This window comes from Ambystoma mexicanum, unplaced genomic scaffold (assembly GCF_040938575.1).
Source record: "Ambystoma mexicanum isolate Mex_15411 unplaced genomic scaffold, UKY_AmexF1_1 Mex_scaf10, whole genome shotgun sequence".
Lineage (NCBI taxonomy): Eukaryota > Metazoa > Chordata > Amphibia > Caudata > Ambystomatidae > Ambystoma > Ambystoma mexicanum.
In genome coordinates this window covers 3,998,476-4,017,036 of record NW_027182325.1, presented here as the reverse complement: position 1 = coordinate 4,017,036, position 18,561 = coordinate 3,998,476, and the positions used below count along the sequence as shown (strand labels likewise).

The following is an 18,561-nucleotide window of genomic DNA, read 5'->3' as shown; positions in this document are numbered from 1 at the left end:
TTTCATGCCTCTTGAAGGACTCAATATTCTCTGTACTGCATTACATGTGAAAGTCGATTTATTACCCATGAACACACTACCTGTATGCTAATTCTATGTAAAAAGGTAGCTCCAGCCCTCATGATGTTGTCCAACATTTCCGCTATAAAACGGGATACAATTATTTTGGAAACATACCAAATTTGAAAAATAATTGAGAAGTTGCGCAATTACTAATCATGGAGCACAAAAAAGCCTACAGCACCTGGTATTCCCAGGCAGTCTCCCATCCAGGTACTAACTAGGCCCGACCCTGCTTAGCTTCCGAGATCGGGCGCATTCAGTGTGGTGTGGCCGTAGGCTCTGGGCCTAGTGAGTTTTGTACTTTTAAGCATCTAGTCGGCTAGACCTTGCAGTTTTGAAAGGCAATTGTGAAATGGCTCACTTCCTGAACTTGGAGCACAAAAAAGCCTACAGCACCTGGTATTCCCAGGCGGTCTCCCATCCAGGTACTAACGAGGCCCGACACTGCTTAGCTTCCTAGATCAGACGCATTCAGTGTGGTGTGGCCGTAGGCTCTGGGCCTTGTGAGTTTTGTACTTTTAAGCATCTAGTCGGCTAGACCTTACAGTTTTGAAAGGCAATTGTGAAATGGCTCACTTCCTGAACTTGGAGCACAAAAAAGCCTACAGCACCTGGTATTCCCAGGTGGTCTCCCATCCAGGTAGCTTCCGAGATCGGGCGCAATCAGTGTGGTGTGGCCGTAGGCTCTGGGCCTAGTGAGTTTTGTACTTTTAAGCATCTAGTCAGCTAGACCTTGCAGTTTTGAAAGGCAATTGAGAAATGGCTCACTTCCTGAACTTGGAGCACAAAAAAGCCTACAGCACCTGGTATTCCCAGGCGGTCTCCCATCCAGGTACTAACAAGGCCCGACACTGCTTAGCTTCCGAGATCAGACGAGATCGGGCGCATTCAGTGTGGTGTGGCCGTAGGCTCTGAGCCTTGTGAGTTTTGTACTTTTAAGCATCTAGTCGGCTAGACCTTGCAGTTTTGAAAGGCAATTGAGAAATGGCTCACTTCCTGAACTTGGAGTACAAAAAAGCCTACAGCACCTGGTATTCCCAGGCGGTCTCCCATTCAGGTACTAACTAGGCCCGACACTGCTTAGCTTCTGAGATCAGACGAGATCAGGCGCATTCAGTGTGGTGTGGCCGTAGGCTCTGGGCCTAGTGAGTTTTGTACTTTTAAGCATCTAGTCGGCTAGACCTTGCAGTTTTAAAAGGCAATTGAGAAAGGGCTCACTTCCTGAACTTGGAGCACAAAAAAGCCTACAGCACCTGGTATTCCCAGGCGGTCTCCCATCCAGGAACTAACTAGGCCTGACACTGCTTAACTTCAGAGATCAGACGAGATCGGGTGCATTCAGTGTGGTGTGGCCGTAGGCTCTAGGAATGCTAAGAATATTACTCTTATGCATTTGCATTTAGTAAGCTAAGCCATGCAGCCACTTGCAACATGATACCACGCTCATCGCTCGATCAGGCTCGATCAGGCGAGATATATAAAACTGGTGGGCCCATTCAGGACTCCTATGTCTGGTAGGATAACTTTAATTCATCCATCCTGTGTCTGTTGCAGGGAGGTGGCGAGAACAATCAACACAATAATGGTTTTCTTTCATGCCTCTTGAAGGACTCAATATTCTCTGTACTGCATTACATGTGAAAGTCGATTTATTACCCATGAACACACTACCTGTATGCTAATTCTATGTAAAAAGGTAGCTCCAGCCCTCATGATGTTGTCCAACATTTCCGCTATAAAACGGTATACAATTATTTTGGAAACATACCAAATTTGAAAAATAATTGAGAAGTTGCGCAATTACTAATCATGGAGCACAAAAAAGCCTACAGCACCTGGTATTCCCAGGCAGTCTCCCATCCAGGTACTAACTAGGCCCGACCCTGCTTAGCTTCCGAGATCAGGTGCATTCAGTGTGGTGTGGCCGTAGGCTCTGGGCCTAGTGAGTTTTGTACTTTTAAGCATCTAGTCGGCTAGACCTTGCAGTTTTGAAAGGCAATTGTGAAATGGCTCACTTCCTGAACTTGGAGCACAAAAAAGCCTACAGCACCTGGTATTCTCAGGTGGTCTCCCATCCAGGTACTAACGAGGCCCGACACTGCTTAGCTTCCGAGATCAGACGCATTCAGTGTGGTGTGGCCGTAGGCTCTGGGCCTTGTGAGTTTTGTACTTTTAAGCATCTAGTCGGCTAGACCTTACAGTTTTGAAAGGCAATTGTGAAATGGCTCACTTCCTGAACTTGGAGCACAAAAAAGCCTACAGCACCTGGTATTCCCAGGCGGTCTCCCATCCAGGTACTAACGAGGCCCGACACTGCTTAGCTTCCGAGATCAGACGAGATCGGGCGCATTCAGTGTGGTGTGGCCGTAGGCTCTGGGCCTTGTGAGTTTTGTACTTTTAAGCATCTAGTCGGCTAGACCTTGCAGTTTTAAAAGGCAATTGAGAAAGGGCTCACTTCCTGAACTTGGAGCACAAAAAAGCCTACAGCACCTGGTATTCCCAGGCAGTCTCCCATCCAGGTACTAACTAGGCCTGACACTGCTTAACTTCCGAGATCAGACGAGATCGGGTGCATTCAGTGTGGTGTGGCCGTAGGCTCTAGGAATGCTAAGAATATTACTCTTATGCATTTGCATTTAGTAAGCTAAGCCATGCAGCCACTTGCAACATGATACCACGCTCATCGCTCGATCAGGCTCGATCAGGCGAGATATATAAGACTGGTGGGCCCATTCAGGACTCCTATGTCTGGTAGGATAACTTTAATTCATCCATCCTGTGTCTGTTGCAGGGAGGTGGAGAGAACAATCAACACAATAATGGTTTTCTTTCATGCCTCTTGAAGGACTCAATATTCTCTGTACTGCATTACATGTGAAAGTCGATTTATTACCCATGAACACACTACCTGTATGCTAATTCTATGTAAAAAGGTAGCTCCAGCCCTCATGATGTTGTCCAACATTTCCGCTATAAAACGGGATACAATTATTTTGGAAACATACCAAATTTGAAAAATAATTGAGAAGTTGCGCAATTACTAATCATGGAGCACAAAAAAGCCTACAGCACCTGGTATTCCCAGGCAGTCTCCCATCCAGGTACTAACTAGGCCCGACCCTGTTTAGCTTCCGAGATCGGGCGCATTCAGTGTGGTGTGGCCGTAGGCTCTGGGCCTAGTGAGTTTTGTACTTTTAAGCATCTAGTCGGCTAGACCTTGCAGTTTTGAAAGGCAATTGAGAAATGGCTCACTTCCTGAACTTGGAGTACAAAAAAGCCTACAGCACCTGGTATTCCCAGGCGGTCTCCCATCCAGGTACTAACTAGGCCCGACACTGCTTAGCTTCTGAGATCAGACGAGATCAGGCGCATTCAGTGTGGTGTGGCCGTAGGCTCTGGGCCTAGTGAGTTTTGTACTTTTAAGCATCTAGTCGGCTAGACCTTGCAGTTTTGAAAGGCAATTGTGAAATGGCTCACTTCCTGAACTTGGAGCACAAAAAAGCCTACAGCACCTGGTATTCCCAGGTGGTCTCCCATCCAGGTACTAACTAGGCCCGACACTGCTTAGCTTCCGAGATCAGACGAGATCGGGCGCAATCAGTGTGGTGTGTCCGTAGTCTCTGGGCCTAGTGAGTTTTGTACTTTTAAGCATCTAGTCAGCTAGACCTTGCAGTTTTGAATGGCAATTGAGAAATGGCTCACTTCCTGAACTTGGAGCACAAAAAAGCCTACAGCACCTGGTATTCCCAGGCGGTCTCCCATCCAGGTACTAACGAGGCCCGACACTGCTTAGCTTCCGAGATCAGACGAGATCGGGCGCATTCAGTGTGGTGTGGCCGTAGGCTCTGGGCCCTGTGAGTTTTGTACTTTTAAGCATCTAGTCGGCTAGACCTTGCAGTTTTAAAAGGCAATTGAGAAAGGGCTCACTTCCTGAACTTGGAGCACAAAAAAGCCTACAGCACCTGGTATTCCCAGGCGGTCTCCCATCCAGGTACTAACTAGGCCTGACACTGCTTAACTTCCGAGATCAGACAAGATCGGGTGCATTCAGTGTGGTGTGGCCGTAGGCTCTAGGAATGCTAAGAATATTACTCTTATGCATTTGCATTTAGTAAGCTAAGCCATGCAGCCACTTGCAACATGATACCACGCTCATCGCTCGATCAGGCGAGATATATAAGACTGGTGAGCCCATTCAGGACTCCTATGTCTGGTAGGATAACTTTAATTCATCCATCCTGTGTCTGTTGCAGGGAGGTGGAGAGAACAATCAACACAATAATGGTTTTCTTTCATGCCTCTTGAAGGACTCAATATTCTCTGTACTGCATTACATGTGAAAGTCGATTTATTACCCATGAACACACTACCTGTATGCTAATTCTATGTAAAAAGGTAGCTCCAGCCCTCATGATGTTGTCCAACATTTCCGCTATAAAACGGGATACAATTATTTTGGAAACATACCAAATTTGAAAAATAATTGAGAAGTTGCGCAATTACTAATCATGGAGCACAAAAAAGCCTACAGCACCTGGTATTCCCAGGCAGTCTCCCATCCAGGTACTAACTAGGCCCGACCCTGTTTAGCTTCCGAGATCGGGCGCATTCAGTGTGGTGTGGCCGTAGGCTCTGGGCCTAGTGAGTTTTGTACTTTTAAGCATCTAGTCGGCTAGACCTTGCAGTTTTGAAAGGCAATTGTGAAATGGCTCACTTCCTGAACTTGGAGCACAAAAAAGCCTACAGCACCTGGTATTCCCAGGCGGTCTCCCATCCAGGTACTAACGAGGCCCGACACTGCTTAGCTTCCGAGATCAGACGAGATCGGGCGCATTCAGTGTGGTGTGGCCGTAGGCTCTGGGCCTTGTGAGTTTTGTACTTTTAAGCATCTAGTCGGCTAGACCTTGCAGTTTTGAAAGGCAATTGAGAAATGGCTCACTTCCTGAACTTGGAGTACCAAAAAGCCTACAGCACCTGGTATTCCCAGGCGGTCTCCCATCCAGGTACTAACTAGGCCCGACACTGCTTAGCTTCTGAGATCAGACGAGATCAGGCGCATTCAGTGTGGTGTGGCCGTAGGGTCTGGGCCTAGTGAGTTTTGTACTTTTAAGCATCTAGTCGGCTAGACCTTGCAGTTTTGAAAGGCAATTGTGAAATGGCTCACTTCCTGAACTTGGAGCACAAAAAAGCCTACAGCACCTGGTATTCCCAGGTGGTCTCCCATCCAGGTACTAACTAGGCCCGACACTGCTTAGCTTCTGAGATCAGACGAGATCAGGCGCATTCAGTGTGGTGTGGCCGTAGGCTCTGGACCTAGTGAGTTTTGTACTTTTAAGCATCTAGTCGGCTAGACCTTGCAGTTTTAAAAGGCAATTGAGAAAGGGCTCACTTCCTGAACTTGGAGCACAAAAAAGCCTACAGCACCTGGTATTCCCAGGCGGTCTCCCATCCAGGCACTAACTAGGCCTGACACTGCTTAACTTCCGAGATCAGACGAGATCGGGTGCATTCAGTGTGGTGTGGCCATAGGCTCTAGGAATGCTAAGAATATTACTCTTATGCATTTGCATTTAGTAAGCTAAGCCATGCAGCCACTTGCAACATGATACCACGCTCATCGCTCGATCAGGCGAGATATATAAGACTGGTGGGCCCATTCAGGACTCCTATGTCTGGTAGGATAACTTTAATTCATCCATCCTGTGTCTGTTGCAGGGAGGTGGAGAGAACAATCAACACAATAATGGGTTTCTTTCATGCCTCTTGAAGGACTCAATATTCTCTGTACTGCATTACATGTGAAAGTCGATTTATTACCCATGAACACACTACCTGTATGCTAATTCTATGTAAAAAGGTAGCTCCAGCCCTCATGATGTTGTCCAACATTTCCGCTATAAAACGGGATACAATTATTTTGGAAACATACCAAATTTGAAAAATAATTGAGAAGTTGCGCAATTACTAATCATGGAGCACAAAAAAGCCTACAGCACCTGGTATTCCCAGGCAGTCTCCCATCCAGGTACTAACTAGGCCCGACCCTGCTTAGCTTCCGAGATCGGGCGCATTCAGTGTGGTGTGGCCGTAGGCTCTGGGCCTAGTGAGTTTTGTACTTTTAAGCATCTAGTCGGCTAGACCTTGCAGTTTTGAAAGGCAATTGTGAAATGGCTCACTTCCTGAACTTGGAGCACAAAAAAGCCTACAGCACCTGGTATTCCCAGGCGGTCTCCCATCCAGGTACTAACGAGGCCCGACACTGCTTAGCTTCCTAGATCAGACGCATTCAGTGTGGTGTGGCCGTAGGCTCTGGGCCTTGTGAGTTTTGTACTTTTAAGCATCTAGTCGGCTAGACCTTACAGTTTTGAAAGGCAATTGTGAAATGGCTCACTTCCTGAACTTGGAGCACAAAAAAGCCTACAGCACCTGGTATTCCCAGGTGGTCTCCCATCCAGGTACTAACTAGGCCCGACACTGCTTAGCTTCCGAGATCGGGCGCAATCAGTGTGGTGTGGCCGTAGGCTCTGGGCCTAGTGAGTTTTGTACTTTTAAGCATCTAGTCAGCTAGACCTTGCAGTTTTGAAAGGCAATTGAGAAATGGCTCACTTCCTGAACTTGGAGCACAAAAAAGCCTACAGCACCTGGTATTCCCAGGCGGTCTCCCATCCAGGTACTAACAAGGCCCGACACTGCTTAGCTTCCGAGATCAGACGAGATCGGGCGCATTCAGTGTGGTGTGGCCGTAGGCTCTGAGCCTTGTGAGTTTTGTACTTTTAAGCATCTAGTCGGCTAGACCTTGCAGTTTTGAAAGGCAATTGAGAAATGGCTCACTTCCTGAACTTGGAGTACAAAAAAGCCTACAGCACCTGGTATTCCCAGGCGGTCTCCCATTCAGGTACTAACTAGGCCCGACACTGCTTAGCTTCTGAGATCAGACGAGATCAGGCGCATTCAGTGTGGTGTGGCCGTAGGCTCTGGGCCTAGTGAGTTTTGTACTTTTAAGCATCTAGTCGGCTAGACCTTGCAGTTTTAAAAGGCAATTGAGAAAGGGCTCACTTCCTGAACTTGGAGCACAAAAAAGCCTACAGCACCTGGTATTCCCAGGCGGTCTCCCATCCAGGAACTAACTAGGCCTGACACTGCTTAACTTCAGAGATCAGACGAGATCGGGTGCATTCAGTGTGGTGTGGCCGTAGGCTCTAGGAATGCTAAGAATATTACTCTTATGCATTTGCATTTAGTAAGCTAAGCCATGCAGCCACTTGCAACATGATACCACGCTCATCGCTCGATCAGGCTCGATCAGGCGAGATATATAAGACTGGTGGGCCCATTCAGGACTCCTATGTCTGGTAGGATAACTTTAATTCATCCATCCTGTGTCTGTTGCAGGGAGGTGGCGAGAACAATCAACACAATAATGGTTTTCTTTCATGCCTCTTGAAGGACTCAATATTCTCTGTACTGCATTACATGTGAAAGTCGATTTATTACCCATGAACACACTACCTGTATGCTAATTCTATGTAAAAAGGTAGCTCCAGCCCTCATGATGTTGTCCAACATTTCCGCTATAAAACGGTATACAATTATTTTGGAAACATACCAAATTTGAAAAATAATTGAGAAGTTGCGCAATTACTAATCATGGAGCACAAAAAAGCCTACAGCACCTGGTATTCCCAGGCAGTCTCCCATCCAGGTACTAACTAGGCCCGACCCTGCTTAGCTTCCGAGATCAGGCGCATTCAGTGTGGTGTGGCCGTAGGCTCTGGGCCTAGTGAGTTTTGTACTTTTAAGCATCTAGTCGGCTAGACCTTGCAGTTTTGAAAGGCAATTGTGAAATGGCTCACTTCCTGAACTTGGAGCACAAAAAAGCCTACAGCACCTGGTATTCTCAGGTGGTCTCCCATCCAGGTACTAACGAGGCCCGACACTGCTTAGCTTCCGAGATCAGACGCATTCAGTGTGGTGTGGCCGTAGGCTCTGGGCCTTGTGAGTTTTGTACTTTTAAGCATCTAGTCGGCTAGACCTTACAGTTTTGAAAGGCAATTGTGAAATGGCTCACTTCCTGAACTTGGAGCACAAAAAAGCCTACAGCACCTGGTATTCCCAGGCGGTCTCCCATCCAGGTACTAACGAGGCCCGACACTGCTTAGCTTCCGAGATCAGACGAGATCGGGCGCATTCAGTGTGGTGTGGCCGTAGGCTCTGGGCCTTGTGAGTTTTGTACTTTTAAGCATCTAGTCGGCTAGACCTTGCAGTTTTAAAAGGCAATTGAGAAAGGGCTCACTTCCTGAACTTGGAGCACAAAAAAGCCTACAGCACCTGGTATTCCCAGGCAGTCTCCCATCCAGGTACTAACTAGGCCTGACACTGCTTAACTTCCGAGATCAGACGAGATCGGCTGCATTCAGTGTGGTGTGGCCGTAGGCTCTAGGAATGCTAAGAATATTACTCTTATGCATTTGCATTTAGTAAGCTAAGCCATGCAGCCACTTGCAACATGATACCACGCTCATCGCTCGATCAGGCTCGATCAGGCGAGATATATAAGACTGGTGGGCCCATTCAGGACTCCTATGTCTGGTAGGATAACTTTAATTCATCCATCCTGTGTCTGTTGCAGGGAGGTGGAGAGAACAATCAACACAATAATGGTTTTCTTTCATGCCTCTTGAAGGACTCAATATTCTCTGTACTGCATTACATGTGAAAGTCGATTTATTACCCATGAACACACTACCTGTATGCTAATTCTATGTAAAAAGGTAGCTCCAGCCCTCATGATGTTGTCCAACATTTCCGCTATAAAACGGGATACAATTATTTTGGAAACATACCAAATTTGAAAAATAATTGAGAAGTTGCGCAATTACTAATCATGGAGCACAAAAAAGCCTACAGCACCTGGTATTCCCAGGCAGTCTCCCATCCAGGTACTAACTAGGCCCGACCCTGTTTAGCTTCCGAGATCGGGCGCATTCAGTGTGGTGTGGCCGTAGGCTCTGGGCCTAGTGAGTTTTGTACTTTTAAGCATCTAGTCGGCTAGACCTTGCAGTTTTGAAAGGCAATTGAGAAATGGCTCACTTCCTGAACTTGGAGTACAAAAAAGCCTACAGCACCTGGTATTCCCAGGCGGTCTCCCATCCAGGTACTAACTAGGCCCGACACTGCTTAGCTTCTGAGATCAGACGAGATCAGGCGCATTCAGTGTGGTGTGGCCGTAGGCTCTGGGCCTAGTGAGTTTTGTACTTTTAAGCATCTAGTCGGCTAGACCTTGCAGTTTTGAAAGGCAATTGTGAAATGGCTCACTTCCTGAACTTGGAGCACAAAAAAGCCTACAGCACCTGGTATTCCCAGGTGGTCTCCCATCCAGGTACTAACTAGGCCCGACACTGCTTAGCTTCCGAGATCAGACGAGATCGGGCGCAATCAGTGTGGTGTGTCCGTAGTCTCTGGGCCTAGTGAGTTTTGTACTTTTAAGCATCTAGTCAGCTAGACCTTGCAGTTTTGAATGGCAATTGAGAAATGGCTCACTTCCTGAACTTGGAGCACAAAAAAGCCTACAGCACCTGGTATTCCCAGGCGGTCTCCCATCCAGGTACTAACGAGGCCCGACACTGCTTAGCTTCCGAGATCAGACGAGATCGGGCGCATTCAGTGTGGTGTGGCCGTAGGCTCTGGGCCCTGTGAGTTTTGTACTTTTAAGCATCTAGTCGGCTAGACCTTGCAGTTTTAAAAGGCAATTGAGAAAGGGCTCACTTCCTGAACTTGGAGCACAAAAAAGCCTACAGCACCTGGTATTCCCAGGCAGTCTCCCATCCAGGTACTAACTAGGCCTGACACTGCTTAACTTCCGAGATCAGACGAGATCGGGTGCATTCAGTGTGGTGTGGCCGTAGGCTCTAGGAATGCTAAGAATATTACTCTTATGCATTTGCATTTAGTAAGCTAAGCCATGCAGCCACTTGCAACATGATACCACGCTCATCGCTCGATCAGGCGAGATATATAAGACTGGTGAGCCCATTCAGGACTCCTATGTCTGGTAGGATAACTTTAATTCATCCATCCTGTGTCTGTTGCAGGGAGGTGGAGAGAACAATCAACACAATAATGGTTTTCTTTCATGCCTCTTGAAGGACTCAATATTCTCTGTACTGCATTACATGTGAAAGTCGATTTATTACCCATGAACACACTACCTGTATGCTAATTCTATGTAAAAAGGTAGCTCCAGCCTTCATGATGTTGTCCAACATTTCCGCTATAAAACGGGATACAATTATTTTGGAAACATACCAAATTTGAAAAATAATTGAGAAGTTGCGCAATTACTAATCATGGAGCACAAAAAAGCCTACAGCACCTGGTATTCCCAGGCAGTCTCCCATCCAGGTACTAACTAGGCCCGACCCTGTTTAGCTTCCGAGATCGGGCGCATTCAGTGTGGTGTGGCCGTAGGCTCTGGGCCTAGTGAGTTTTGTACTTTTAAGCATCTAGTCGGCTAGACCTTGCAGTTTTGAAAGGCAATTGTGAAATGGCTCACTTCCTGAACTTGGAGCACAAAAAAGCCTACAGCACCTGGTATTCCCAGGCGGTCTCCCATCCAGGTACTAACGAGGCCCGACACTGCTTAGCTTCCGAGATCAGACGAGATCAGGCGCATTCAGTGTGGTGTGGCCGTAGGCTCTGGGCCTTGTGAGTTTTGTACTTTTAAGCATCTAGTCGGCTAGACCTTGCAGTTTTGAAAGGCAATTGAGAAATGGCTCACTTCCTGAACTTGGAGTACCAAAAAGCCTACAGCACCTGGTATTCCCAGGCGGTCTCCCATCCAGGTACTAACTAGGCCCGACACTGCTTAGCTTCTGAGATCAGACGAGATCAGGCGCATTCAGTGTGGTGTGGCCGTAGGGTCTGGGCCTAGTGAGTTTTGTACTTTTAAGCATCTAGTCGGCTAGACCTTGCAGTTTTGAAAGGCAATTGTGAAATGGCTCACTTCCTGAACTTGGAGCACAAAAAAGCCTACAGCACCTGGTATTCCCAGGTGGTCTCCCATCCAGGTACTAACTAGGCCCGACACTGCTTAGCTTCTGAGATCAGACGAGATCAGGCGCATTCAGTGTGGTGTGGCCGTAGGCTCTGGGCCTAGTGAGTTTTGTACTTTTAAGCATCTAGTCGGCTAGACCTTGCAGTTTTAAAAGGCAATTGAGAAAGGGCTCACTTCCTGAACTTGGAGCACAAAAAAGCCTACAGCACCTGGTATTCCCAGGCGGTCTCCCATCCAGGCACTAACTAGGCCTGACACTGCTTAACTTCCGAGATCAGACGAGATCGGGTGCATTCAGTGTGGTGTGGCCGTAGGCTCTAGGAATGCTAAGAATATTACTCTTATGCATTTGCATTTAGTAAGCTAAGCCATGCAGCCACTTGCAACATGATACCACGCTCATCGCTCGATCAGGCGAGATATATAAGACTGGTGGGCCCATTCAGGACTCCTATGTCTGGTAGGATAACTTTAATTCATCCATCCTGTGTCTGTTGCAGGGAGGTGGAGAGAACAATCAACACAATAATGGGTTTCTTTCATGCCTCTTGAAGGACTCAATATTCTCTGTACTGCATTACATGTGAAAGTCGATTTATTACCCATGAACACACTACCTGTATGCTAATTCTATGTAAAAAGGTAGCTCCAGCCCTCATGATGTTGTCCAACATTTCCGCTATAAAACGGGATACAATTATTTTGGAAACATACCAAATTTGAAAAATAATTGAGAAGTTGCGCAATTACTAATCATGGAGCACAAAAAAGCCTACAGCACCTGGTATTCCCAGGCAGTCTCCCATCCAGGTACTAACTAGGCCCGACCCTGCTTAGCTTCCGAGATCGGGCGCATTCAGTGTGGTGTGGCCGTAGGCTCTGGGCCTAGTGAGTTTTGTACTTTTAAGCATCTAGTCGGCTAGACCTTGCAGTTTTGAAAGGCAATTGTGAAATGGCTCACTTCCTGAACTTGGAGCACAAAAAAGCCTACAGCACCTGGTATTCCCAGGCGGTCTCCCATCCAGGTACTAACGAGGCCCGACACTGCTTAGCTTCCTAGATCAGACACATTCAGTGTGGTGTGGCCGTAGGCTCTGGGCCTTGTGAGTTTTGTACTTTTAAGCATCTAGTCGGCTAGACCTTGCAGTTTTGAAAGGCAATTGTGAAATGGCTCACTTCCTGAACTTGGAGCACAAAAAAGCCTACAGCACCTGGTATTCCCAGGCAGTCTCCCATCCAGGTACTAACTAGGCCCGACCCTGTTTAGCTTCCGAGATCGGGCGCATTCAGTGTGGTGTGGCCGTAGGCTCTGGGCCTAGTGAGTTTTGTACTTTTAAGCATCTAGTCGGCTAGACCTTGCAGTTTTGAAAGGCAATTGAGAAATGGCTCACTTCCTGAACTTGGAGTACAAAAAAGCCTACAGCACCTGGTATTCCCAGGCGGTCTCCCATCCAGGTACTAACTAGGCCCGACACTGCTTAGCTTCTGAGATCAGACGAGATCAGGCGCATTCAGTGTGGTGTGGCCGTAGGCTCTGGGCCTAGTGAGTTTTGTACTTTTAAGCATCTAGTCGGCTAGACCTTGCAGTTTTGAAAGGCAATTGTGAAATGGCTCACTTCCTGAACTTGGAGCACAAAAAAGCCTACAGCACCTGGTATTCCCAGGTGGTCTCCCATCCAGGTACTAACTAGGCCCGACACTGCTTAGCTTCCGAGATCAGACGAGATCGGGCGCAATCAGTGTGGTGTGTCCGTAGTCTCTGGGCCTAGTGAGTTTTGTACTTTTAAGCATCTAGTCAGCTAGACCTTGCAGTTTTGAATGGCAATTGAGAAATGGCTCACTTCCTGAACTTGGAGCACAAAAAAGCCTACAGCACCTGGTATTCCCAGGCGGTCTCCCATCCAGGTACTAACGAGGCCCGACACTGCTTAGCTTCCGAGATCAGACGAGATCGGGCGCATTCAGTGTGGTGTGGCCGTAGGCTCTGGGCCCTGTGAGTTTTGTACTTTTAAGCATCTAGTCGGCTAGACCTTGCAGTTTTAAAAGGCAATTGAGAAAGGGCTCACTTCCTGAACTTGGAGCACAAAAAAGCCTACAGCACCTGGTATTCCCAGGCAGTCTCCCATCCAGGTACTAACTAGGCCTGACACTGCTTAACTTCCGAGATCAGACGAGATCGGGTGCATTCAGTGTGGTGTGGCCGTAGGCTCTAGGAATGCTAAGAATATTACTCTTATGCATTTGCATTTAGTAAGCTAAGCCATGCAGCCACTTGCAACATGATACCACGCTCATCGCTCGATCAGGCGAGATATATAAGACTGGTGAGCCCATTCAGGACTCCTATGTCTGGTAGGATAACTTTAATTCATCCATCCTGTGTCTGTTGCAGGGAGGTGGAGAGAACAATCAACACAATAATGGTTTTCTTTCATGCCTCTTGAAGGACTCAATATTCTCTGTACTGCATTACATGTGAAAGTCGATTTATTACCCATGAACACACTACCTGTATGCTAATTCTATGTAAAAAGGTAGCTCCAGCCTTCATGATGTTGTCCAACATTTCCGCTATAAAACGGGATACAATTATTTTGGAAACATACCAAATTTGAAAAATAATTGAGAAGTTGCGCAATTACTAATCATGGAGCACAAAAAAGCCTACAGCACCTGGTATTCCCAGGCAGTCTCCCATCCAGGTACTAACTAGGCCCGACCCTGTTTAGCTTCCGAGATCGGGCGCATTCAGTGTGGTGTGGCCGTAGGCTCTGGGCCTAGTGAGTTTTGTACTTTTAAGCATCTAGTCGGCTAGACCTTGCAGTTTTGAAAGGCAATTGTGAAATGGCTCACTTCCTGAACTTGGAGCACAAAAAAGCCTACAGCACCTGGTATTCCCAGGCGGTCTCCCATCCAGGTACTAACGACGCCCGACACTGCTTAGCTTCCGAGATCAGACGAGATCAGGCGCATTCAGTGTGGTGTGGCCGTAGGCTCTGGGCCTTGTGAGTTTTGTACTTTTAAGCATCTAGTCGGCTAGACCTTGCAGTTTTGAAAGGCAATTGAGAAATGGCTCACTTCCTGAACTTGGAGTACCAAAAAGCCTACAGCACCTGGTATTCCCAGGCGGTCTCCCATCCAGGTACTAACTAGGCCCGACACTGCTTAGCTTCTGAGATCAGACGAGATCAGGCGCATTCAGTGTGGTGTGGCCGTAGGGTCTGGGCCTAGTGAGTTTTGTACTTTTAAGCATCTAGTCGGCTAGACCTTGCAGTTTTGAAAGGCAATTGTGAAATGGCTCACTTCCTGAACTTGGAGCACAAAAAAGCCTACAGCACCTGGTATTCCCAGGTGGTCTCCCATCCAGGTACTAACTAGGCCCGACACTGCTTAGCTTCTGAGATCAGACGAGATCAGGCGCATTCAGTGTGGTGTGGCCGTAGGCTCTGGGCCTAGTGAGTTTTGTACTTTTAAGCATCTAGTCGGCTAGACCTTGCAGTTTTAAAAGGCAATTGAGAAAGGGCTCACTTCCTGAACTTGGAGCACAAAAAAGCCTACAGCACCTGGTATTCCCAGGCGGTCTCCCATCCAGGCACTAACTAGGCCTGACACTGCTTAACTTCCGAGATCAGACGAGATCGGGTGCATTCAGTGTGGTGTGGCCGTAGGCTCTAGGAATGCTAAGAATATTACTCTTATGCATTTGCATTTAGTAAGCTAAGCCATGCAGCCACTTGCAACATGATACCACGCTCATCGCTCGATCAGGCGAGATATATAAGACTGGTGGGCCCATTCAGGACTCCTATGTCTGGTAGGATAACTTTAATTCATCCATCCTGTGTCTGTTGCAGGGAGGTGGAGAGAACAATCAACACAATAATGGGTTTCTTTCATGCCTCTTGAAGGACTCAATATTCTCTGTACTGCATTACATGTGAAAGTCGATTTATTACCCATGAACACACTACCTGTATGCTAATTCTATGTAAAAAGGTAGCTCCAGCCCTCATGATGTTGTCCAACATTTCCGCTATAAAACGGGATACAATTATTTTGGAAACATACCAAATTTGAAAAATAATTGAGAAGTTGCGCAATTACTAATCATGGAGCACAAAAAAGCCTACAGCACCTGGTATTCCCAGGCAGTCTCCCATCCAGGTACTAACTAGGCCCGACCCTGCTTAGCTTCCGAGATCGGGCGCATTCAGTAGGCTCTGGGCCTAGTGAGTTTTGTACTTTTAAGCATCTAGTCGGCTAGACCTTGCAGTTTTGAAAGGCAATTGTGAAATGGCTCACTTCCTGAACTTGGAGCACAAAAAAGCCTACAGCACCTGGTATTCCCAGGCGGTCTCCCATCCAGGTACTAACGAGGCCCGACACTGCTTAGCTTCCTAGATCAGACACATTCAGTGTGGTGTGGCCGTAGGCTCTGGGCCTTGTGAGTTTTGTACTTTTAAGCATCTAGTCGGCTAGACCTTGCAGTTTTGAAAGGCAATTGTGAAATGGCTCACTTCCTGAACTTGGAGCACAAAAAAGCCTACAGCACCTGGTATTCCCAGGTGGTCTCCCATCCAGGTACTAACTAGGCCCGACACTGCTTAGCTTCCGAGATCAGACGAGATCGGGCGCAATCAGTGTGGTGTGGCCGTAGGCTCTGGGCCTAGTGAGTTTTGTACTTTTAAGCATCTAGTCAGCTAGACCTTGCAGTTTTAAAGGCAATTGAGAAATGGCTCACTTCCTGAACTTGGAGCACAAAAAAGCCTACAGCACCTGTTATTCCCAGGCGGTCTCCCATCCAGGTACTAACGAGGCCCGACACTGCTTAGCTTCCGAGATCAGACGCATTCAGTGTGGTGTGGCCGTAGGCTCTGGGCCTTGTGAGTTTTGTACTTTTAAGCATCTAGTCGGCTAGACCTTGCAGTTTTGAAAGGCAATTGAGAAATGGCTCACTTCCTGAACTTGGAGTACAAAAAAGCCTACAGCACCTGGTATTCCCAGGCGGTCTCCCATCCAGGTACTAACTAGGCCCGACACTGCTTAGCTTCTGAGATCAGACGAGATCAGGCGCATTCAGTGTGGTGTGGCCGTAGGCTCTGGGCCCAGTGAGTTTTGTACTTTTAAGCATCTAGTCGGCTAGACCTTGCAGTTTTAAAAGGCAATTGAGAAAGGGCTCACTTCCTGAACTTGGAGCACAAAAAAGCCTACAGCACCTGGTATTCCCAGGCGGTCTCCCATCCAGGTACTAACTAGGCCTGACACTGCTTAACTTCCGAGATCAGACGAGATCGGGTGCATTCAGTGTGGTGTGGCCGTAGGCTCTAGGAATGCTAAGAATATTACTCTTATGCATTTGCATTTAGTAAGCTAAGCCATGCAGCCACTTGCAACATGATACCACGCTCATCGCTCGATCAGGCGAGATATATAAGACTGGTGGGCCCATTCAGGACTCCTATGTCTGGTAGGATAACTTTAATTCATCCATCCTGTGTCTGTTGCAGGGAGGTGGCGAGAACAATCAACACAATAATGGTTTTCTTTCATGCCTCTTGAAGGACTCAATATTCTCTGTACTGCATTACATGTGAAAGTCGATTTATTACCCATGAACACACTACCTGTATGCTAATTCTATGTAAAAAGGTAGCTCCAGCCCTCATGATGTTGTCCAACATTTCCGCTATAAAACGGTATACAATTATTTTGGAAACATACCAAATTTGAAAAATAATTGAGAAGTTGCGCAATTACTAATCATGGAGCACAAAAAAGCCTACAGCACCTGGTATTCCCAGGCAGTCTCCCATCCAGGTACTAACTAGGCCCGACCCTGCTTAGCTTCCGAGATCAGGCGCATTCAGTGTGGTGTGGCCGTAGGCTCTGGGCCTAGTGAGTTTTGTACTTTTAAGCATCTAGTCGGCTAGACCTTGCAGTTTTGAAAGGCAATTGTGAAATGGCTCACTTCCTGAACTTGGAGCACAAAAAAGCCTACAGCACCTGGTATTCTCAGGTGGTCTCCCATCCAGGTACTAACGAGGCCCGACACTGCTTAGCTTCCGAGATCAGACGCATTCAGTGTGGTGTGGCCGTAGGCTCTGGGCCTTGCGAGTTTTGTACTTTTAAGCATCTAGTCGGCTAGACCTTACAGTTTTGAAAGGCAATTGTGAAATGGCTCACTTCCTGAACTTGGAGCACAAAAAAGCCTACAGCACCTGGTATTCCCAGGCGGTCTCCCATCCAGGTACTAACGAGGCCCGACACTGCTTAGCTTCTGAGATCAGACGAGATCGGGCGCATTCAGTGTGGTGTGGCCGTAGGCTCTGGGCCTTGTGAGTTTTGTACTTTTAAGCATCTAGTCGGCTAGACCTTGCAGTTTTAAAAGGCAATTGAGAAAGGGCTCACTTCCTGAACTTGGAGCACAAAAAAGCCTACAGCACCTGGTATTCCCAGGCAGTCTCCCATCCAGGTACTAACTAGGCCTGACACTGCTTAACTTCCGAGATCAGACGAGATCGGGTGCATTCAGTGTGGTGTGGCCGTAGGCTCTAGGAATGCTAAGAATATTACTCTTATGCATTTGCATTTAGTAAGCTAAGCCATGCAGCCACTTGCAACATGATACCACGCTCATCGCTCGATCAGGCTCGATCAGGCGAGATATATAAGACTGGTGGGCCCATTCAGGACTCCTATGTCTGGTAGGATAACTTTAATTCATCCATCCTGTGTCTGTTGCAGGGAGGTGGAGAGAACAATCAACACAATAATGGTTTTCTTTCATGCCTCTTGAAGGACTCAATATTCTCTGTACTGCATTACATGTGAAAGTCGATTTATTACCCATGAACACACTACCTGTATGCTAATTCTATGTAAAAAGGTAGCTCCAGCCCTCATGATGTTGTCCAACATTTCCGCTATAAAACGGGATACAATTATTTTGGAAACATACCAAATTTGAAAAATAATTGAGAAGTTGCGCAATTACTAATCATGGAGCACAAAAAAGCCTACAGCACCTGGTATTCCCAGGCAGTCTCCCATCCAGGTACTAACTAGGCCCGACCCTGTTTAGCTTCCGAGATCGGGCGCATTCAGTGTGGTGTGGCCGTAGGCTCTGGGCCTAGTGAGTTTTGTACTTTTAAGCATCTAGTCGGCTAGACCTTGCAGTTTTGAAAGGCAATTGAGAAATGGCTCACTTCCTGAACTTGGAGTACAAAAAAGCCTACAGCACCTGGTATTCCCAGGCGGTCTCCCATCCAGGTACTAACTAGGCCCGACACTGCTTAGCTTCTGAGATCAGACGAGATCAGGCGCATTCAGTGTGGTGTGGCCGTAGGCTCTGGGCCTAGTGAGTTTTGTACTTTTAAGCATCTAGTCGGCTAGACCTTGCAGTTTTGAAAGGCAATTGTGAAATGGCTCACTTCCTGAACTTGGAG

General features: G+C 47.3%; 40 non-coding genes and 22 pseudogenes across 40 annotated transcripts; all 62 read right to left on the bottom strand.

Moving 5' to 3' along the window:
* Window positions 1–232: 232 nt before the first annotated feature.
* On the bottom strand, window positions 233–341 carry LOC138543806 (5S ribosomal RNA; annotated as a pseudogene).
* Window positions 342–447: 106 nt separating this feature from the next.
* Window positions 448–556, bottom strand: LOC138546896 (5S ribosomal RNA; annotated as a pseudogene).
* Window positions 557–854: 298 nt separating this feature from the next.
* Window positions 855–973, bottom strand: LOC138548573 (5S ribosomal RNA). The gene has a single exon (XR_011292369.1). It is a non-coding gene; the product is annotated as a 5S ribosomal RNA (ribosomal RNA).
* Window positions 974–1,079: 106 nt separating this feature from the next.
* Window positions 1,080–1,198, bottom strand: LOC138549606 (5S ribosomal RNA). The gene has a single exon (XR_011293384.1). It is a non-coding gene; the product is annotated as a 5S ribosomal RNA (ribosomal RNA).
* A 106-nt stretch (window positions 1,199–1,304) lies between these two features.
* On the bottom strand, window positions 1,305–1,423 carry LOC138542399 (5S ribosomal RNA). The gene has a single exon (XR_011290381.1). It is a non-coding gene; the product is annotated as a 5S ribosomal RNA (ribosomal RNA).
* Window positions 1,424–1,886: 463 nt separating this feature from the next.
* On the bottom strand, window positions 1,887–1,995 carry LOC138544006 (5S ribosomal RNA; annotated as a pseudogene).
* A 106-nt stretch (window positions 1,996–2,101) lies between these two features.
* On the bottom strand, window positions 2,102–2,210 carry LOC138545598 (5S ribosomal RNA; annotated as a pseudogene).
* A 106-nt stretch (window positions 2,211–2,316) lies between these two features.
* On the bottom strand, window positions 2,317–2,435 carry LOC138550758 (5S ribosomal RNA). Its single transcript, XR_011294505.1, has one exon. It is a non-coding gene; the product is annotated as a 5S ribosomal RNA (ribosomal RNA).
* Window positions 2,436–2,541: 106 nt separating this feature from the next.
* On the bottom strand, window positions 2,542–2,660 carry LOC138537603 (5S ribosomal RNA). The gene has a single exon (XR_011285734.1). It is a non-coding gene; the product is annotated as a 5S ribosomal RNA (ribosomal RNA).
* Window positions 2,661–3,123: 463 nt separating this feature from the next.
* Window positions 3,124–3,232, bottom strand: LOC138544110 (5S ribosomal RNA; annotated as a pseudogene).
* A 106-nt stretch (window positions 3,233–3,338) lies between these two features.
* On the bottom strand, window positions 3,339–3,457 carry LOC138546308 (5S ribosomal RNA). The gene has a single exon (XR_011290912.1). It is a non-coding gene; the product is annotated as a 5S ribosomal RNA (ribosomal RNA).
* A 106-nt stretch (window positions 3,458–3,563) lies between these two features.
* On the bottom strand, window positions 3,564–3,682 carry LOC138541777 (5S ribosomal RNA). Its single transcript, XR_011289774.1, has one exon. It is a non-coding gene; the product is annotated as a 5S ribosomal RNA (ribosomal RNA).
* Window positions 3,683–3,788: 106 nt separating this feature from the next.
* Window positions 3,789–3,907, bottom strand: LOC138550756 (5S ribosomal RNA). The gene has a single exon (XR_011294503.1). It is a non-coding gene; the product is annotated as a 5S ribosomal RNA (ribosomal RNA).
* A 106-nt stretch (window positions 3,908–4,013) lies between these two features.
* Window positions 4,014–4,132, bottom strand: LOC138540477 (5S ribosomal RNA). Its single transcript, XR_011288524.1, has one exon. It is a non-coding gene; the product is annotated as a 5S ribosomal RNA (ribosomal RNA).
* Window positions 4,133–4,585: 453 nt separating this feature from the next.
* LOC138544108 (5S ribosomal RNA) lies at window positions 4,586–4,694 on the bottom strand (annotated as a pseudogene).
* Window positions 4,695–4,800: 106 nt separating this feature from the next.
* LOC138550755 (5S ribosomal RNA) lies at window positions 4,801–4,919 on the bottom strand. Its single transcript, XR_011294502.1, has one exon. It is a non-coding gene; the product is annotated as a 5S ribosomal RNA (ribosomal RNA).
* A 106-nt stretch (window positions 4,920–5,025) lies between these two features.
* On the bottom strand, window positions 5,026–5,144 carry LOC138537303 (5S ribosomal RNA). Its single transcript, XR_011285443.1, has one exon. It is a non-coding gene; the product is annotated as a 5S ribosomal RNA (ribosomal RNA).
* Window positions 5,145–5,250: 106 nt separating this feature from the next.
* On the bottom strand, window positions 5,251–5,369 carry LOC138537878 (5S ribosomal RNA). The gene has a single exon (XR_011285998.1). It is a non-coding gene; the product is annotated as a 5S ribosomal RNA (ribosomal RNA).
* Window positions 5,370–5,475: 106 nt separating this feature from the next.
* On the bottom strand, window positions 5,476–5,594 carry LOC138541403 (5S ribosomal RNA). The gene has a single exon (XR_011289411.1). It is a non-coding gene; the product is annotated as a 5S ribosomal RNA (ribosomal RNA).
* A 453-nt stretch (window positions 5,595–6,047) lies between these two features.
* On the bottom strand, window positions 6,048–6,156 carry LOC138543805 (5S ribosomal RNA; annotated as a pseudogene).
* A 106-nt stretch (window positions 6,157–6,262) lies between these two features.
* Window positions 6,263–6,371, bottom strand: LOC138546894 (5S ribosomal RNA; annotated as a pseudogene).
* Window positions 6,372–6,477: 106 nt separating this feature from the next.
* Window positions 6,478–6,586, bottom strand: LOC138542709 (5S ribosomal RNA; annotated as a pseudogene).
* A 106-nt stretch (window positions 6,587–6,692) lies between these two features.
* Window positions 6,693–6,811, bottom strand: LOC138548572 (5S ribosomal RNA). The gene has a single exon (XR_011292368.1). It is a non-coding gene; the product is annotated as a 5S ribosomal RNA (ribosomal RNA).
* A 106-nt stretch (window positions 6,812–6,917) lies between these two features.
* Window positions 6,918–7,036, bottom strand: LOC138549605 (5S ribosomal RNA). Its single transcript, XR_011293383.1, has one exon. It is a non-coding gene; the product is annotated as a 5S ribosomal RNA (ribosomal RNA).
* Window positions 7,037–7,142: 106 nt separating this feature from the next.
* Window positions 7,143–7,261, bottom strand: LOC138542398 (5S ribosomal RNA). Its single transcript, XR_011290380.1, has one exon. It is a non-coding gene; the product is annotated as a 5S ribosomal RNA (ribosomal RNA).
* Window positions 7,262–7,724: 463 nt separating this feature from the next.
* Window positions 7,725–7,833, bottom strand: LOC138544274 (5S ribosomal RNA; annotated as a pseudogene).
* A 106-nt stretch (window positions 7,834–7,939) lies between these two features.
* Window positions 7,940–8,048, bottom strand: LOC138545597 (5S ribosomal RNA; annotated as a pseudogene).
* Window positions 8,049–8,154: 106 nt separating this feature from the next.
* Window positions 8,155–8,273, bottom strand: LOC138550754 (5S ribosomal RNA). The gene has a single exon (XR_011294501.1). It is a non-coding gene; the product is annotated as a 5S ribosomal RNA (ribosomal RNA).
* Window positions 8,274–8,379: 106 nt separating this feature from the next.
* On the bottom strand, window positions 8,380–8,498 carry LOC138542059 (5S ribosomal RNA). Its single transcript, XR_011290049.1, has one exon. It is a non-coding gene; the product is annotated as a 5S ribosomal RNA (ribosomal RNA).
* Window positions 8,499–8,961: 463 nt separating this feature from the next.
* LOC138544107 (5S ribosomal RNA) lies at window positions 8,962–9,070 on the bottom strand (annotated as a pseudogene).
* A 106-nt stretch (window positions 9,071–9,176) lies between these two features.
* Window positions 9,177–9,295, bottom strand: LOC138546297 (5S ribosomal RNA). The gene has a single exon (XR_011290911.1). It is a non-coding gene; the product is annotated as a 5S ribosomal RNA (ribosomal RNA).
* Window positions 9,296–9,401: 106 nt separating this feature from the next.
* On the bottom strand, window positions 9,402–9,520 carry LOC138541776 (5S ribosomal RNA). The gene has a single exon (XR_011289773.1). It is a non-coding gene; the product is annotated as a 5S ribosomal RNA (ribosomal RNA).
* Window positions 9,521–9,626: 106 nt separating this feature from the next.
* LOC138550753 (5S ribosomal RNA) lies at window positions 9,627–9,745 on the bottom strand. Its single transcript, XR_011294500.1, has one exon. It is a non-coding gene; the product is annotated as a 5S ribosomal RNA (ribosomal RNA).
* A 106-nt stretch (window positions 9,746–9,851) lies between these two features.
* LOC138537602 (5S ribosomal RNA) lies at window positions 9,852–9,970 on the bottom strand. Its single transcript, XR_011285733.1, has one exon. It is a non-coding gene; the product is annotated as a 5S ribosomal RNA (ribosomal RNA).
* A 453-nt stretch (window positions 9,971–10,423) lies between these two features.
* LOC138544106 (5S ribosomal RNA) lies at window positions 10,424–10,532 on the bottom strand (annotated as a pseudogene).
* Window positions 10,533–10,638: 106 nt separating this feature from the next.
* LOC138537864 (5S ribosomal RNA) lies at window positions 10,639–10,757 on the bottom strand. The gene has a single exon (XR_011285985.1). It is a non-coding gene; the product is annotated as a 5S ribosomal RNA (ribosomal RNA).
* Window positions 10,758–10,863: 106 nt separating this feature from the next.
* LOC138537302 (5S ribosomal RNA) lies at window positions 10,864–10,982 on the bottom strand. The gene has a single exon (XR_011285442.1). It is a non-coding gene; the product is annotated as a 5S ribosomal RNA (ribosomal RNA).
* A 106-nt stretch (window positions 10,983–11,088) lies between these two features.
* LOC138537866 (5S ribosomal RNA) lies at window positions 11,089–11,207 on the bottom strand. The gene has a single exon (XR_011285987.1). It is a non-coding gene; the product is annotated as a 5S ribosomal RNA (ribosomal RNA).
* Window positions 11,208–11,313: 106 nt separating this feature from the next.
* On the bottom strand, window positions 11,314–11,432 carry LOC138540918 (5S ribosomal RNA). Its single transcript, XR_011288942.1, has one exon. It is a non-coding gene; the product is annotated as a 5S ribosomal RNA (ribosomal RNA).
* Window positions 11,433–11,885: 453 nt separating this feature from the next.
* LOC138543804 (5S ribosomal RNA) lies at window positions 11,886–11,994 on the bottom strand (annotated as a pseudogene).
* Window positions 11,995–12,100: 106 nt separating this feature from the next.
* On the bottom strand, window positions 12,101–12,209 carry LOC138547056 (5S ribosomal RNA; annotated as a pseudogene).
* A 106-nt stretch (window positions 12,210–12,315) lies between these two features.
* LOC138544105 (5S ribosomal RNA) lies at window positions 12,316–12,424 on the bottom strand (annotated as a pseudogene).
* Window positions 12,425–12,530: 106 nt separating this feature from the next.
* On the bottom strand, window positions 12,531–12,649 carry LOC138546285 (5S ribosomal RNA). Its single transcript, XR_011290910.1, has one exon. It is a non-coding gene; the product is annotated as a 5S ribosomal RNA (ribosomal RNA).
* A 106-nt stretch (window positions 12,650–12,755) lies between these two features.
* On the bottom strand, window positions 12,756–12,874 carry LOC138541774 (5S ribosomal RNA). The gene has a single exon (XR_011289772.1). It is a non-coding gene; the product is annotated as a 5S ribosomal RNA (ribosomal RNA).
* Window positions 12,875–12,980: 106 nt separating this feature from the next.
* On the bottom strand, window positions 12,981–13,099 carry LOC138550752 (5S ribosomal RNA). Its single transcript, XR_011294499.1, has one exon. It is a non-coding gene; the product is annotated as a 5S ribosomal RNA (ribosomal RNA).
* Window positions 13,100–13,205: 106 nt separating this feature from the next.
* Window positions 13,206–13,324, bottom strand: LOC138537600 (5S ribosomal RNA). Its single transcript, XR_011285731.1, has one exon. It is a non-coding gene; the product is annotated as a 5S ribosomal RNA (ribosomal RNA).
* Window positions 13,325–13,777: 453 nt separating this feature from the next.
* On the bottom strand, window positions 13,778–13,886 carry LOC138544104 (5S ribosomal RNA; annotated as a pseudogene).
* A 106-nt stretch (window positions 13,887–13,992) lies between these two features.
* On the bottom strand, window positions 13,993–14,111 carry LOC138542288 (5S ribosomal RNA). The gene has a single exon (XR_011290275.1). It is a non-coding gene; the product is annotated as a 5S ribosomal RNA (ribosomal RNA).
* A 106-nt stretch (window positions 14,112–14,217) lies between these two features.
* LOC138537300 (5S ribosomal RNA) lies at window positions 14,218–14,336 on the bottom strand. Its single transcript, XR_011285440.1, has one exon. It is a non-coding gene; the product is annotated as a 5S ribosomal RNA (ribosomal RNA).
* Window positions 14,337–14,442: 106 nt separating this feature from the next.
* LOC138537855 (5S ribosomal RNA) lies at window positions 14,443–14,561 on the bottom strand. The gene has a single exon (XR_011285976.1). It is a non-coding gene; the product is annotated as a 5S ribosomal RNA (ribosomal RNA).
* A 106-nt stretch (window positions 14,562–14,667) lies between these two features.
* On the bottom strand, window positions 14,668–14,786 carry LOC138540916 (5S ribosomal RNA). Its single transcript, XR_011288940.1, has one exon. It is a non-coding gene; the product is annotated as a 5S ribosomal RNA (ribosomal RNA).
* Window positions 14,787–15,441: 655 nt separating this feature from the next.
* Window positions 15,442–15,550, bottom strand: LOC138547055 (5S ribosomal RNA; annotated as a pseudogene).
* A 106-nt stretch (window positions 15,551–15,656) lies between these two features.
* Window positions 15,657–15,775, bottom strand: LOC138548443 (5S ribosomal RNA). The gene has a single exon (XR_011292246.1). It is a non-coding gene; the product is annotated as a 5S ribosomal RNA (ribosomal RNA).
* Window positions 15,776–15,880: 105 nt separating this feature from the next.
* Window positions 15,881–15,989, bottom strand: LOC138545568 (5S ribosomal RNA; annotated as a pseudogene).
* Window positions 15,990–16,095: 106 nt separating this feature from the next.
* LOC138546274 (5S ribosomal RNA) lies at window positions 16,096–16,214 on the bottom strand. The gene has a single exon (XR_011290909.1). It is a non-coding gene; the product is annotated as a 5S ribosomal RNA (ribosomal RNA).
* Window positions 16,215–16,320: 106 nt separating this feature from the next.
* Window positions 16,321–16,439, bottom strand: LOC138549378 (5S ribosomal RNA). Its single transcript, XR_011293160.1, has one exon. It is a non-coding gene; the product is annotated as a 5S ribosomal RNA (ribosomal RNA).
* Window positions 16,440–16,892: 453 nt separating this feature from the next.
* Window positions 16,893–17,001, bottom strand: LOC138544273 (5S ribosomal RNA; annotated as a pseudogene).
* Window positions 17,002–17,107: 106 nt separating this feature from the next.
* LOC138545596 (5S ribosomal RNA) lies at window positions 17,108–17,216 on the bottom strand (annotated as a pseudogene).
* A 106-nt stretch (window positions 17,217–17,322) lies between these two features.
* Window positions 17,323–17,441, bottom strand: LOC138541180 (5S ribosomal RNA). The gene has a single exon (XR_011289193.1). It is a non-coding gene; the product is annotated as a 5S ribosomal RNA (ribosomal RNA).
* A 106-nt stretch (window positions 17,442–17,547) lies between these two features.
* On the bottom strand, window positions 17,548–17,666 carry LOC138537599 (5S ribosomal RNA). Its single transcript, XR_011285730.1, has one exon. It is a non-coding gene; the product is annotated as a 5S ribosomal RNA (ribosomal RNA).
* Window positions 17,667–18,129: 463 nt separating this feature from the next.
* LOC138544103 (5S ribosomal RNA) lies at window positions 18,130–18,238 on the bottom strand (annotated as a pseudogene).
* Window positions 18,239–18,344: 106 nt separating this feature from the next.
* LOC138546262 (5S ribosomal RNA) lies at window positions 18,345–18,463 on the bottom strand. The gene has a single exon (XR_011290907.1). It is a non-coding gene; the product is annotated as a 5S ribosomal RNA (ribosomal RNA).
* Window positions 18,464–18,561: the final 98 nt, after the last annotated feature.